The following is a 12,331-nucleotide window of genomic DNA, read 5'->3' on the forward strand; positions in this document are numbered from 1 at the left end:
GATATGCTTTAAGCTTTAAAGGAACAAAATTATTGGCTGTTTTATTCTTTATTTTTTATTTTTTTGCAAGGCGTTCATGATTGGGTTTCAATCATACAATGTTCCAACTTTGCTCGAGCGGGCCCAGTAACATCTCCGTTGGAGACTTTGTTGTTACTGTGTCTGGCATATCGAATACTCTTGGTAGCTTACCGGGCTCTCCGAGAGGGGCGGAGGAATTGAACTCCGGTCGGCCATGTTGGCCGCGTGCAAGGCAAACGCCCTACCTGCTATGCTATAGTTCCAACTTTACAAGAAAAAAATCATCCAAACCCATCCAAAAAATGGAGAGAAGAAATGAAAAGCAACTTCCTCAAAGAAGAAATTTGAGTGGCCAAAAGGCACATGAAAAAAATACTCTACATCACTAACACCCAGGAACTGTAAATCAAAATAACAATGAGATATCATCTCACACCACAGAGACTGGCAAATATCCAAATGAACAAGAACAACCAGTGCTGGCACAGATGCAGGGAGAAAGGGACCCTTATTCATTGCTGGTGGGAATGCTGACTGGTACAGCCTTTTTGGAAAACAATAAGGACATTGCTCAGAAAACTAGAAATTGAGCTCCCATTTGACCCAGCAATACAACTTCTGGGTATATACCCGGGGGATCCAAAAACGCACAGCAGAAACACCATCTGTATCTTCTATGTTTATTGCAGCCCTATTCACAATAGCCAGAATCTGGTGCCCATCTTTTGAATAAGGTCATAGGCAAAAGCAGATGGTATTTCAACTTCTATTCTTGGTGAGACAGTAAACTCATCATGTCAGGATTTAAGTGCTTTAAAGTTAGTCAACACCTTCATATAATAACATTATTGAAACATTATTTCTTCCTGTGAGTGGGATTTTGACTAAATAAACCTATAGATAGGTAATTATCATAGAACATTATCATAGAATATTAGAATGCTCTGTTTAAGCGGATACTTCAAATTAACAGCTACCTCTTTGCCATGATAAATGTGTGGTTGTTTTCTTTATAAACTGAACAAAAATATCAACAATCCATTAACTCAGAAGGCATTATTTTTTTTTAATGTACAAATGCCTTTTTGTTCAAAAATACAAAATAAATTGTCTGTAGGCATGGCCAATAACAGCAGTAAATCATTATATGTTGTCAACTGAAACCAGTAACTGATGATATAGTGATTTTCTTAAAACATCATCCAGCCTTTTCTTCATTTTTTTCTTTCAATTGACTTCTCTGAAGTTATAGATGAGAAGCACCTGCCTTGAGATTTTTCTCATAGTTCACTCTTAATTGTAAAGCACTATTCTATGAATTAGAACATGCCACCGCCCACACCTCTTCCCATTCCAGCAACCCCAAGGTCCTTTGCTTCTTTAGGAATTTGAGTAACTACAACTTCTGCTGTAGTTAACAGAGAGGCTACTCAGAAGCATCCAGCAAAGAAGTTCTTACAACCTTTTTTGGATCAATGATTCCTTTTCTCACCATATTCACGGAATCTCCAGTAGCATCATAACCAACTTCTGAGGAACTCTGTAAAATCTTCTCAACATTCAATGCTCCTACAACATTTGATATCTTATCAATGGTCATCGCAGAAATCCTGAGTGTTCTTTTAATAATTTCAATGCAAATTTTCTGATCTCCATTAGCAGGTGTTAATGCGGCCAGGGCTGGAATGCTCCAAAGCAGAGCACAAACTCCTCCCAGGACAATGCCTTCTTCCAAAGCAGCTCATGTAGTGTTGAGGGCATCTGTAACTCTTTCTTTTCATTCCCTTCAGCATCACTTGTCCCACCAACCTTCAGCACAGCAACACCATCTGAAAGTTTTGCCTAGCATTCCTCAGTTTTCCATTTTCACATTCACCAGTTGTGATACCTAACTGCTTGATAATTTTTTGAATACGTTTTTCAGTTTGGGCCTTGTTACCTTTTCCTTCAATAGCTTGGCATCATCTTTAGTTACAATGACCTCTACAACTTTTTCTACGTGGCTTTTCCTTTTCCATGTGGCTGAACATCCTTGAGACTTAGAGTTAATCCTTCTCCAAATACAGCACCATCTGTGGTAATAACAATGTCTTCAAATTGATTGGTCCTATTGTCACCAAAACATGGAGTTTTGACTATCAACTTTGAATACCAACTTTTAGACTTTTAAAACAAGTGTACTCAAACCTTTTCCATCTTCAGCATCTTCAGCAATAATGACCAGGGCTTACTGTAAGCATTGGCAGTTTCAAGAGCAGGTAAAATGAACTGGATGGTAGAAATGTTATTTTCACTCCACAGAACACAGGAAATTGGAATTCACATTTCTGACCTTTTGAAGTATTAATACAATATGGAGAAATATAACTTTGATCAAACTTCATGCCTTCAATAATTTCTAATTCATCATTCAGCACTTTTCTATCTTTTACTGTGATAACACCCTTCCTTCTTCATTGCATCAGAAAGGATGATGCCAATTTGTATCCATCAGCAAAAATAGTAGCTACCTGAGCAATTTCTGCAGGCGTTGTCATTGGTTCAGATGGCTTTTTAAGCTTAGCAATTACTGCTTCTGCAGCTAGCATCACATCTCTTCTGATTTCCACTGGTTTAGCACCTTTGATAATCTTTTCGAAGCCCCCTGCCTCACCCTTGGCAATTGATCATGTCAATACAGTAGCAGTAGAGGGACCATCCCCAGACTCTTCATTTGTGTTATTGGCAACATCTTGAACAAGTTTGGCGTCAGTATTTTCATATTTATCTTTTAAGTCAATGGACTTAGCCACAGTCACACCTTCTTTGGTTACTTTGGAACACCCCCAACACTGTTAAATAATCACTGTTCTTCCATTTGGCCCCATAATAATGGCTACAGCATGGGCTAAAAGGTCTACACCTTGAAGCATTAAGGCCCCAGAATCTGCACCAAATTTGCCATCTTTGGCATAAACCCAAGTGAGATATGATGTCAGTGCCCTGGGACACTGGTCTAATCTAGAGAAGGACTGCAGGTGATCGACACATTTCTGCAGTGCAATGACAGGGCGAATGGGAGGCAAAGTAGGACATTAGTGGCGAGTAAGGGACAGAGTGCTGGGTGCACATGGTAGTCAGCATTAATTATTTTCTGGTCCTGCAAACAATGCCAGGAGTGAATCTTAAGTGGCCATCCAGGAGGAATTCCTGATCATTTCCAGGTGTGGCCCCAAACAAAAACAACAATAACAAGAAATCCTTGTGTGTAGAAGCTCAGGCTCACTTTCATTTAAAGCCAATAAAACACTAATAAATCAAAGACAAAATCTTAATTTTAAACAATCTCATAAAATTTGCATTCTCAATAAAATTTTTTGAGAGGGGTCACATATGGATATGTCCAGGACTTACTCCTGGCTTTGCACTTAGTGATGCTCTGGCAAATATATGTGGTGCTGGGGGTCAAACCAGAGTTCACTGTGTGCAAAGCAAGCACCTTGACCCCTGGCATATATCTCATGGTTTACAGTAGTGTTTGTATTATTGTTTAACATTTACAAAGCTACTGCACCATACTCACCAGGGTGTCAATATCCCTTCACAACTGTCCAAAGTTTCCTTTTTCTTCTCACCTCCCCTGCCCCAAAGGGAATGCCACGCCACAGAGGTGGGATGGGATGGGGGTATGGGAGGGATGGGAGGGTTACTGGGACCATTGGTGGTAGAGAATGGGCACTGGTGGAGGGATGAGTACTAGATCATTGTATGAATGAAACCCAAGTACAAAAACTTGTAAGGTCAACAACTGTACCACATGGAGTTTCACTAATAAAGAAATAACCTCAGTTCTTAGTTCTGTTGACAATTTCTCGGGGTTCAGGGGGGTTGCTATTTCACTGCTACATTTCTTTATATTCCACATATGAGTAAGATAATTTGGTGCTTGTGTTTCTCCTTCTGTCTACTTCAGTTAGCATGAAAATCTCCATTGGACCTTTCAGATCACAAACTCTCCCCTGGTTACCTCAATTACTTGGTCAAAGAAGAGTCTGTTTTTATTAGACATTGTCTACTGCTCATTTCTGTTTCTTTATGTACTGCATACAAATGAAAACATCCAATGTTTGTCTTTCTCCTGGATTTTTTCACTTAAAATGACCATCTCCAGTTTCATCCATCCTGTAGAATAAGAATTCAAGATTCTTATTCTACTTGCTGAGGAGAATTTCACTATAAGATATATCACTTGATCACTTGACATCCTGTTACTCATCGATTTGCTTGAGCGGGCACCAGTAACATCTCCATTCAGCCCTGTTGCATGCTAGTATAGCCCAATGGCGTCTGCTCATTCTAGGAACACGAAGAGCCTCAAACCAATCATTCAGTCTTGACAAAAAAGTCTGACCATCTCGTAGGTGGGCGGCCACGCAATCCTTTGATGTTCCGTGGAATCCAGTCGGTAATAGCTCTAGTCCAGCGGTCGTTTCCAAATCTCATTACGTGTCTAGCCCATCAGATTTTTGATGCCTTGGAAAATGATACAGCATCCCTGATTCTTGACAGTCGACAGAGGTCGGAACTCCAGATTCTTTCTCTCTAAGATCTATATCTGTATTATATATTTATATATCACATTTTATCCACTTGGCTGATTTAAGACATGGGGTATATCCAGCTTTTGGCTATTGTACTACAGTTAACATAGGTGCACATATATATTTTTCAAAATAATGTTTTTGAGTTTTTTGATAGTCATTCAGAATGGAATTAATAGATCCTATAGTAGTGCTAATTTAATTTTCTAGGGGAAGTCTCCATACTGTTTTTTTATAGAAGCTGAACCAGTTTACATTCCTACCAATAGAAAGAATACAATTTTTGGAGGGACTTTCCTTTCTCCATTTATGCTATTGGTTCCTTTGGAGCAAGTTAGCTGTCCCTACATCTGAGAATTTATTTATGAGCACTTAAGTATATTCCGTTAATCTCTATGTCTACTTTTATTCCAATGCCACAGTGTTTTTATTACTATGATTTATAGTAGTTTAGAGTTTAGTATGGAGAGTTTAGTGTGAGGGAATGAAAGCCTGAGAGATAGCTCAGTGGACTAAGCACATGCTTCTCATGTAGGAGGTCTGGGTTCATGGTTCCTTGAATAAGAAAAAGACTGACCTCTCAGCACAGAATAAGAAGTAGCACTGCCAGGTGTGGACCTAAAACGTAAACAATTAAAGTCATAGAATACAATGCTTTTGATCATTTCCCCCATCTTAGGATAAAATGGGTATTGTGCTTCCTTGCAAATTTTAGTAACATTTATTCTATGCTCCTAAAGAAATTCATTGAAAGTTTGTTAGGAATTGCACTGAATTTTTAGTAGAATGGTAAGTTTTTGTGGGGGTATCCCCAAGGGATACCTAGGGGGACCTGGGGGCAATCCCATCAGTGCTCAGTCAACAGGGCAGAGGTTCTGTGCTAGGTCTGAGGATATGTGATGTTTAGGTTCTGATGTCCTCAAGACTCACCAGTGCTTGAAGGATTACAGGGTTATATCCAGTGATGCTTAGTGGCCTCCAGAGTTAAATCCTGAGATACTCAAGAGACCAGGAAATGTCAGAAATTGAACCAGTTTTTGTCATGCAAGCCATTTATCCTAAGCCTTCCATTATCTCCCTGGTCTCTGGGACAGTGGTGTCAATGTTAATTCTTCTTATTTATGTCCATGAAAATGTCTTTCCATCTCTTTGATTTCTTCTATTTCCCTTAATACTGGTTTATAAACTTTGATGTATTTATCTTTAATCTTAGTAAACTTTACTTCTAGGTTCTTAACTTTGTGAATGTAATTGTAAAAGGGATTTTTCTTCTATTCTAGCCCATTGGTTACATATAGAAATATAACAGCTTTTGTACATCATTTTTGTAGTCTGCCACATTACTGTATTGATATATTGCTAAAAATGGTATTTTTGTGGCAAGTTTGGGGTTAACATGCCATCAGCAAATCTTGATGATTTTTTATTTTCCAATTTTATCTCTTTTCCTTATTTTTGTCTAAGTGATAAGGTTAGATATTTAAACTTTACATTCAATGATACATTTGAGGTTAGATGTACTTAGAAGAAAGCTTTCCTTTTCTACCCACTGATTATGATGTTAGTTATGGGTTGCTAGCATATGGCCTCTACTCTGTTGAAGTATGTTTTCTGTATACCCATTTTGTTAAGTATTTTTAAACCCATAAATGGATGTTAAATCTGTCTATAACTTTCTCTATTAATATAATAATATAGTTTAATTCATTTGTTGACATAGTGTACTGAATTAATTAAAATGTGTGTTGAATCATTTTGAGCCCTATAATACATCTCATTTGATTGTCATGAGGTATGATCCATTTTTTTATTTTATTTTTTAAAATTTTTATTAGTGAAACACCATGAGGTACAGTTGTAGACTTACAAACTTTTGTGCTTGGGTTTCAATTATGCAATGATTGAGTACCCATCCCTACACTGTACCCATTCTTCACCACCATGGGTCACAGTACCCCTCCCCCCCCTCACAGCACACCCTGCCTCTGTGGCAGGGCATTCCCTTTTGTTCTCTCTCTCACTCCTTTTGGGTCTTGTGGTTTGCAAAAGAGGCATTGAGTGGCAATCATGTTTGGTCTACAGTCTACTTTCAGATTGGCCGAGATTAGTATTTATTTTTTTAATTTAAATTTTTATTAGTGAAACACCATGAGGAATAGTTGTAGACTAACAAATTTTTGTGCTTGGGTTTCAGTTATACAATGATCGAGTATCCATCCCTCACCAGTGTCCATTCTCCACCACCACTGATCGCTGTAACAGCTGTATAGTACTCCACTGTGTAGATGTACCAAAGTTTCTTTAACCAGTCATCTGTTCTCGGATACTCAGGTTTTTTCCAGGTTTTGGCCATTGTGAACAGTGCAGCAATGAACATAGAAGTGCAGATGTCATTTTGACTGTACTTTTTTTTGTCTCTCTGGGATATATTCCCAGGAGTGGTATTGCTGGCTCAAATGGGAGCTAAATTTCTAATTTTTTGAGAATCGTCCATATTGTTTTCTAAAAGGGCTGAACCAGTCGTCATTCCCACCGGCAGTGAAGGAGAGTCCATTTCTTGCCACATCTGCCCCTGCACCAATTGCTTTTGTTCTTTTGTATCTGGACCTGTCTCTCTGGTGTGAGATAATATCTCATTATTGTTTTGATCTGCACCTACCTGATGATTAATGTTGTAGAGCATTTTCTCATGTGCCTTTTAGCCATTCAATTTCTTCTTTGAGAAAGTTTCTGTTCATTTCGTCGCCCCATTTTTTTATGGGGTTGGATGTTTTCTTCTTGTGGAGTTCAACCAGTGCTTTGCATATCCTTGATATCAACCCTTTGTCGGATGTGTATTGGGCGAATATCCTTTCCCATTCTATAGTCTGTCTTTGTATTTTGGTCACTGTTTCTTTTGAGGTGCAGAAGCTTCTTCGTTTAAGATAGTCCCATTTGTCTATCTCTGTTTTCACTTGCTTGGCCAGTGGTGTGACATATTTGAAAATACCATTAGCTTCAATATCATGGAGGTTTTTGCCAACTTTGTCTTCAATGAACTTTTTGGATTCTGGTCTGATGTTGAGGTCTTTAATTCATTTTGATCTTACTTTTGTACAGGGTGTTAGGGATCTGGGCCCATTTTTTTGCAAGTAGCCATTTAGCTTTGCCAGCACAATTTGTTAAACAAACAATTTTTCCTTGCTCCACTTCACATTTCTTGCTCTCTTATCAAAGATTAGATGATCATATGTTTAGGGGGAGATGTCAGTATATTCAGCCCTGTTCCATTGGTTTGGGCTCGGCCTTTGTTCAAGTACCATGCTGTTTTAATTATCACTGCTTTGTAGTAGAGTTTGAAGTTGGGGAAGTTGATTCCTCCTTTTTCTTTTTCCCAAGAATTGCTTTAGTTATTCATGGGGGCTTATTGTTCCAAATGAATATCAGGAATGTTTGCTTCATTTCTTTGAAGAATGCCATGGGTATCCATATAGGGATCGCACTGAATTTGTAAAATGCTTTGGGAAGTTTGCCATTTTGACAATGTTCATTGTCCCAGTCCATGAGCAGGGGATATCTTTACATTTTCTTGTATCCTCTTCTATTTCCTGAAGTAGCTTTTTGTAGTTTTCTTTGTACAGGTCCTTTACTTCCTTAGTTCAGCTGATTCCTAGGTACTTGATTTTCTGGGGCACAACTGTGAACACGATTGTTTTTTTTTTAATCTCACTTTCTTCTCCTTCACTATTTGTGTATAGGAAAGCCATAAACTTTTGGGTATTGATTTTATAGCCTGCAACTTCACTATACAAGTCTATTGTTTCTAGGAGTTTCTTGGTAGAGGTTTTAGGGTTCTCTAAGTAGAGTATCATATCATCTGTGAATAGTGAGAGCTTTATATATTTTTTTCTACCCGAATGCCCTTAATCTCTTTTTCTTGCCTAACCGCTATTGCAAGTACTTCCAGTACTATATTGAACAGTAGTGGAGAGAGTGGCCATCCTTGTCCCTGATCCTAGAGGGAAGGATCTCAGTTTTTCCCCATTGAGGATGATGCTTGCCATAGGCTTTTGGTAGATGGCTTTAACTATATTGAGGAAAATCCCTTCTATACCCATTTTGGTGAGGGTTTTCATCATAAATGCGTGCTGGATCTTTTCAAATGCTTTCTCTGCACCTATTGATATGATCATATGGTTTTTATCTTTTCTTTTGTTGATATGATGTATTATGTTGATCGATTTCTGAATGTTAAGCCAACCTTGCATCCCGGGGATGAATCCCACTTGGTCACGGTGTGTGATCTTTTTAATGAACTGTTGAATTATATTCGCTAGTATTTTGTTACTACCACTAATGATAGCACAGTGGTAGGGCGTTTGCCTTGCACGCAGCCAACATGGCCGACCCGAGTTCGATTTCTCTGCCCCTCTCGGAGAGCCCGGTAAGCTACCGAGAGTATCTCGCCCGCACGGCAGAGCTTGGCAAGCTCCCCGTGAAGTATTCGATATGCCAAACACAGTAACAACAAAGTCTCCAATGGAGACGTTACTGGGCCCGCTCGAGCAAATCGATGATCAATGGGAGGGCCTTTACCTTTTTTTCTTACCTTTTAGTATTTTGTTGAGAATCTTCACATCCGTGTTCATCAGGGATATCTTCCTGTAGTTATCTTTTCTTGTGGTTTCTTTGTTTCGTTTTGGTATTAGAGAGACATGGGCTTCATAGAAACTGTTTGGGAGAGTTTCTGTTTTTTCAATTTCCTGGAAAAGCTTGAGAAGAACTGGCAATAGGTCCTCTTTAAATATTTGGAAAAATTCTCTAGTGAATCCCTCTGGACCTGGGCTTTTGTTTTTGGGAAGACTTTTGATTACAGTTTCAATTATCTTGATGTTAATAGGACTACTCAGGTACTCTAGATCTTCTTGATTTAACCTTGGGAGATAATAGGAATCCAAGAATTTATACAATTCTTCTAGGTTCTCTTGTTTCATGGCATACAGACTTTCAAAATAGTCTCTGATGATCCTTTGAATTTCTTTGGTTTCTGTTGTTATATCCCCCTTCTTACTTCTGAATTGGTTTATTAGGGTTCTCTCTTTCTTTGTGAGTCTTGATAGTGTTTTATCTATCTTGTTTATTTTCTCAAGGAACTAGCTCTTGGTTTCGTTGATCTTTTGGATTAATTTTTGGGGTTCCATGTCGCTGATTTCTGCTGTAAGTTTTATGATCTCTTTCCTTCTGCCAGGTTTGGGTTTCTTTTGTTGGTACTTTTCTAAGATCTTGAGCTGTGAAGTCAAGCTGTTTTTGTGGGCCCTTTCTTCCTTCCTGAGAAATGCTTACAGAGTTATAAATTTTCCCCTAAACACGGCTTTAGCTGCATCCCATCAGTACTGATAGCTCTTGTCTTCATTATCATTTACTTCCAGGTATCTTTTGATTTCGTCCTTGACTCCTACCTGACTCATTCATTGTTCAACATTGAGTTGTTTATATTCCAGGTGTTTGATTTGGTTGTCCATGTCTGTATTTGATTCACTTCTATCTTCCAGTGCATTGTCGTCTGAGAAGATTGTTGATACTATTTCTATCTTCCTGATTCTATTGAGGTATGTTTTGTGGCCTAGCATGTGGTCCATTTTTGAAAATGTTCCGTGTGCACTGGAGAAGAATGTGTATTCTTTCCTTTTGGGGTGTAAAGTCCTGTATAGGTCTATTAGCCCTCTCTCTTCTATTTCTTCCTACAAAGCCAATGTTTCCTTGCTGCATAATGTTTCCTTGCTGCATTTTGTTCTTGTTGATCTATCCAGAGGTGATAAGGCAATGTTGAAGTCTCTGGCTACTATTGTGTTGCTAGCAATGTTCTCCTTAAAATCTGTTAGCAGTTGTTTTAAGTATTTAGCTGGTCCCTCATTAGGTGCATATACATTTAAGACTTTGATTTCTTCCTGTTGTACGTAACCCTTCATAAATAGAAAATGGCTTTCGCTGTCCCTTCTAATATTTTCAACCTGAAATTTATGTTGTCAGATACTAGTATGGCCACCCCAGCTTTCTTGAGGAAGCTGTTTGCTTGCAGGATTGTTTTCCATCCTTTAACTTTGAGTCCGTGTTTGCTCTGAATGTTCAGATGAGTTTCTTGTAGGCAGCAGAATGCTGGGTTCTGTCTCTCAATTCATTTTGCCACTCTGTGCCTCTTAATTGGTGAATTTAGACCATTGACATTTAGAGAGATTATTGTTCTGGGCTTTTGTGTCATCTTTCTGTAAGGTTTTATTGTTCTTGTAGGGTTTGTCTTGTCTTATATTTGCCCCTTTAGCCCTTCTTTTAGGTTTGATTTTGATTCTATGAATTTCCTGAGCTGCTGTTTATCCCCAAAATAGTGTACTGTTCCTTCAAGTTTGAGTAAGAGTTTAGCCAGATATTCTTTTTTTTAATTAAATTTATTTATTTATTTTGAATACCCATCCCTCCACCAGTAACTATTTTCCACCACCACGGATCCCAGTAACCCTCCCACCCCCCATTCCATCCCCATCCCACCCTGCCTCTGTGGCAGGGCATTCCCTTTTGTTCTCTCTTTCCTATTGGATGTTGTGGTTTGTAAAAGAGTTAAGCCTGATTTTCAGGGAGAAACGTTGGAGAATTTACTTTCCATTGACCTCTTTATATATAAGATGTTGCGCAGCTGCTTATGTGGCCACGCAGTTTGCAGTAAGAGTCCTGGTTCCTGCATAAGCGAGCTGTGCTTGTAGAGGCTTATGGTCACCAGGGTTCCCTCTGGAGGAGGCGGGATGCGGCACCTACCCCATCTGGGACTTCCCGGTGATCTTGGCTCTCTTCAGGACCTGGAGCATTCTGCGGGAGCTATGGAGTGCCCCCGCAGCCTTTCTTCTCTGTGGCTGTGTGCTGTAAAGATGGCGCTGGGGGCGGGTTGTGGGTCTGACTTCCAGAGTCAGAGGTTACCTGGGTGCCAGGGCAGTCCCAGCAGTTTGCAGTGAGAGTCCTGGTTCCTGCATAAGCGAGCTATGCTTGTAGAGGCTTATAGTCACCGGGGTTCCCTCTGGAGGAGGCGCGGATAGAGTATTTTTGATGAAGCATTCATTTCAGTGAGGTTTTTTTTTTTTCACTATATCCCACCATTGCTTTTGGGCTTGGAGGATTTCCTCTGATAGATCTGCTGTGAATCTTAGTGGTGCTCCTTTATATGTGATTTCCTTCTTTGACCTTGCTGCTTGCAGTATTGTGTCTCTATCGGCAGCATCCATCATTTTAACAATGATATGTCTTGGAGTATTTTTGTTGGATCTCTTTTAGCTGGCACCCTTCGTGCTCCTTGAATCTGAATGGCTGCATTGTCCTGCTCTGGGAACTTTTCAGCACTGATTTGTTTAATCGTGGCTTTTTCATTGGGATTGTTTCCCTGACCTTCTGGTACTCCAATGATTCGAATGTTGTTCCTCTTGGATTCATCTCCTAGGACTCTGATTCACTCTAGATCTATTTTGAGGTCTCTTGCCACTGTTTGTTGTTGCCTTTAGGCTTAGTGCAGCTGATCTTCCAGCTCACTGATTCTGTCTTCATCTGTGGCCATTCTACTGTTGAGGGCACAGACTGAGTTTTTTTTTTTTAATTTCATCTACCGAATCTTTTATTCGTGACATTTCTGTGCATAGCTTTCCAATTTGTGCTCTCATTTCTTCCTAAATTTTCTCAATTGTTTCTCTCAGGTTCTCCTTTAATTTACTGGG

The 12,331-nt window shown here is 39.3% G+C and overlaps 1 pseudogene; it reads right to left on the bottom strand.

Annotated features, from left to right (window-relative positions):
• Window positions 1-1,340: 1,340 nt before the first annotated feature.
• On the bottom strand, window positions 1,341-3,051 carry LOC130029843 (60 kDa heat shock protein, mitochondrial-like; annotated as a pseudogene).
• Window positions 3,052-12,331: the final 9,280 nt, after the last annotated feature.

Source organism: Sorex fumeus, unplaced genomic scaffold (assembly GCF_029834395.1).
Source record: "Sorex fumeus unplaced genomic scaffold, SorFum_2.1 ptg000043l, whole genome shotgun sequence".
Lineage (NCBI taxonomy): Eukaryota > Metazoa > Chordata > Mammalia > Eulipotyphla > Soricidae > Sorex > Sorex fumeus.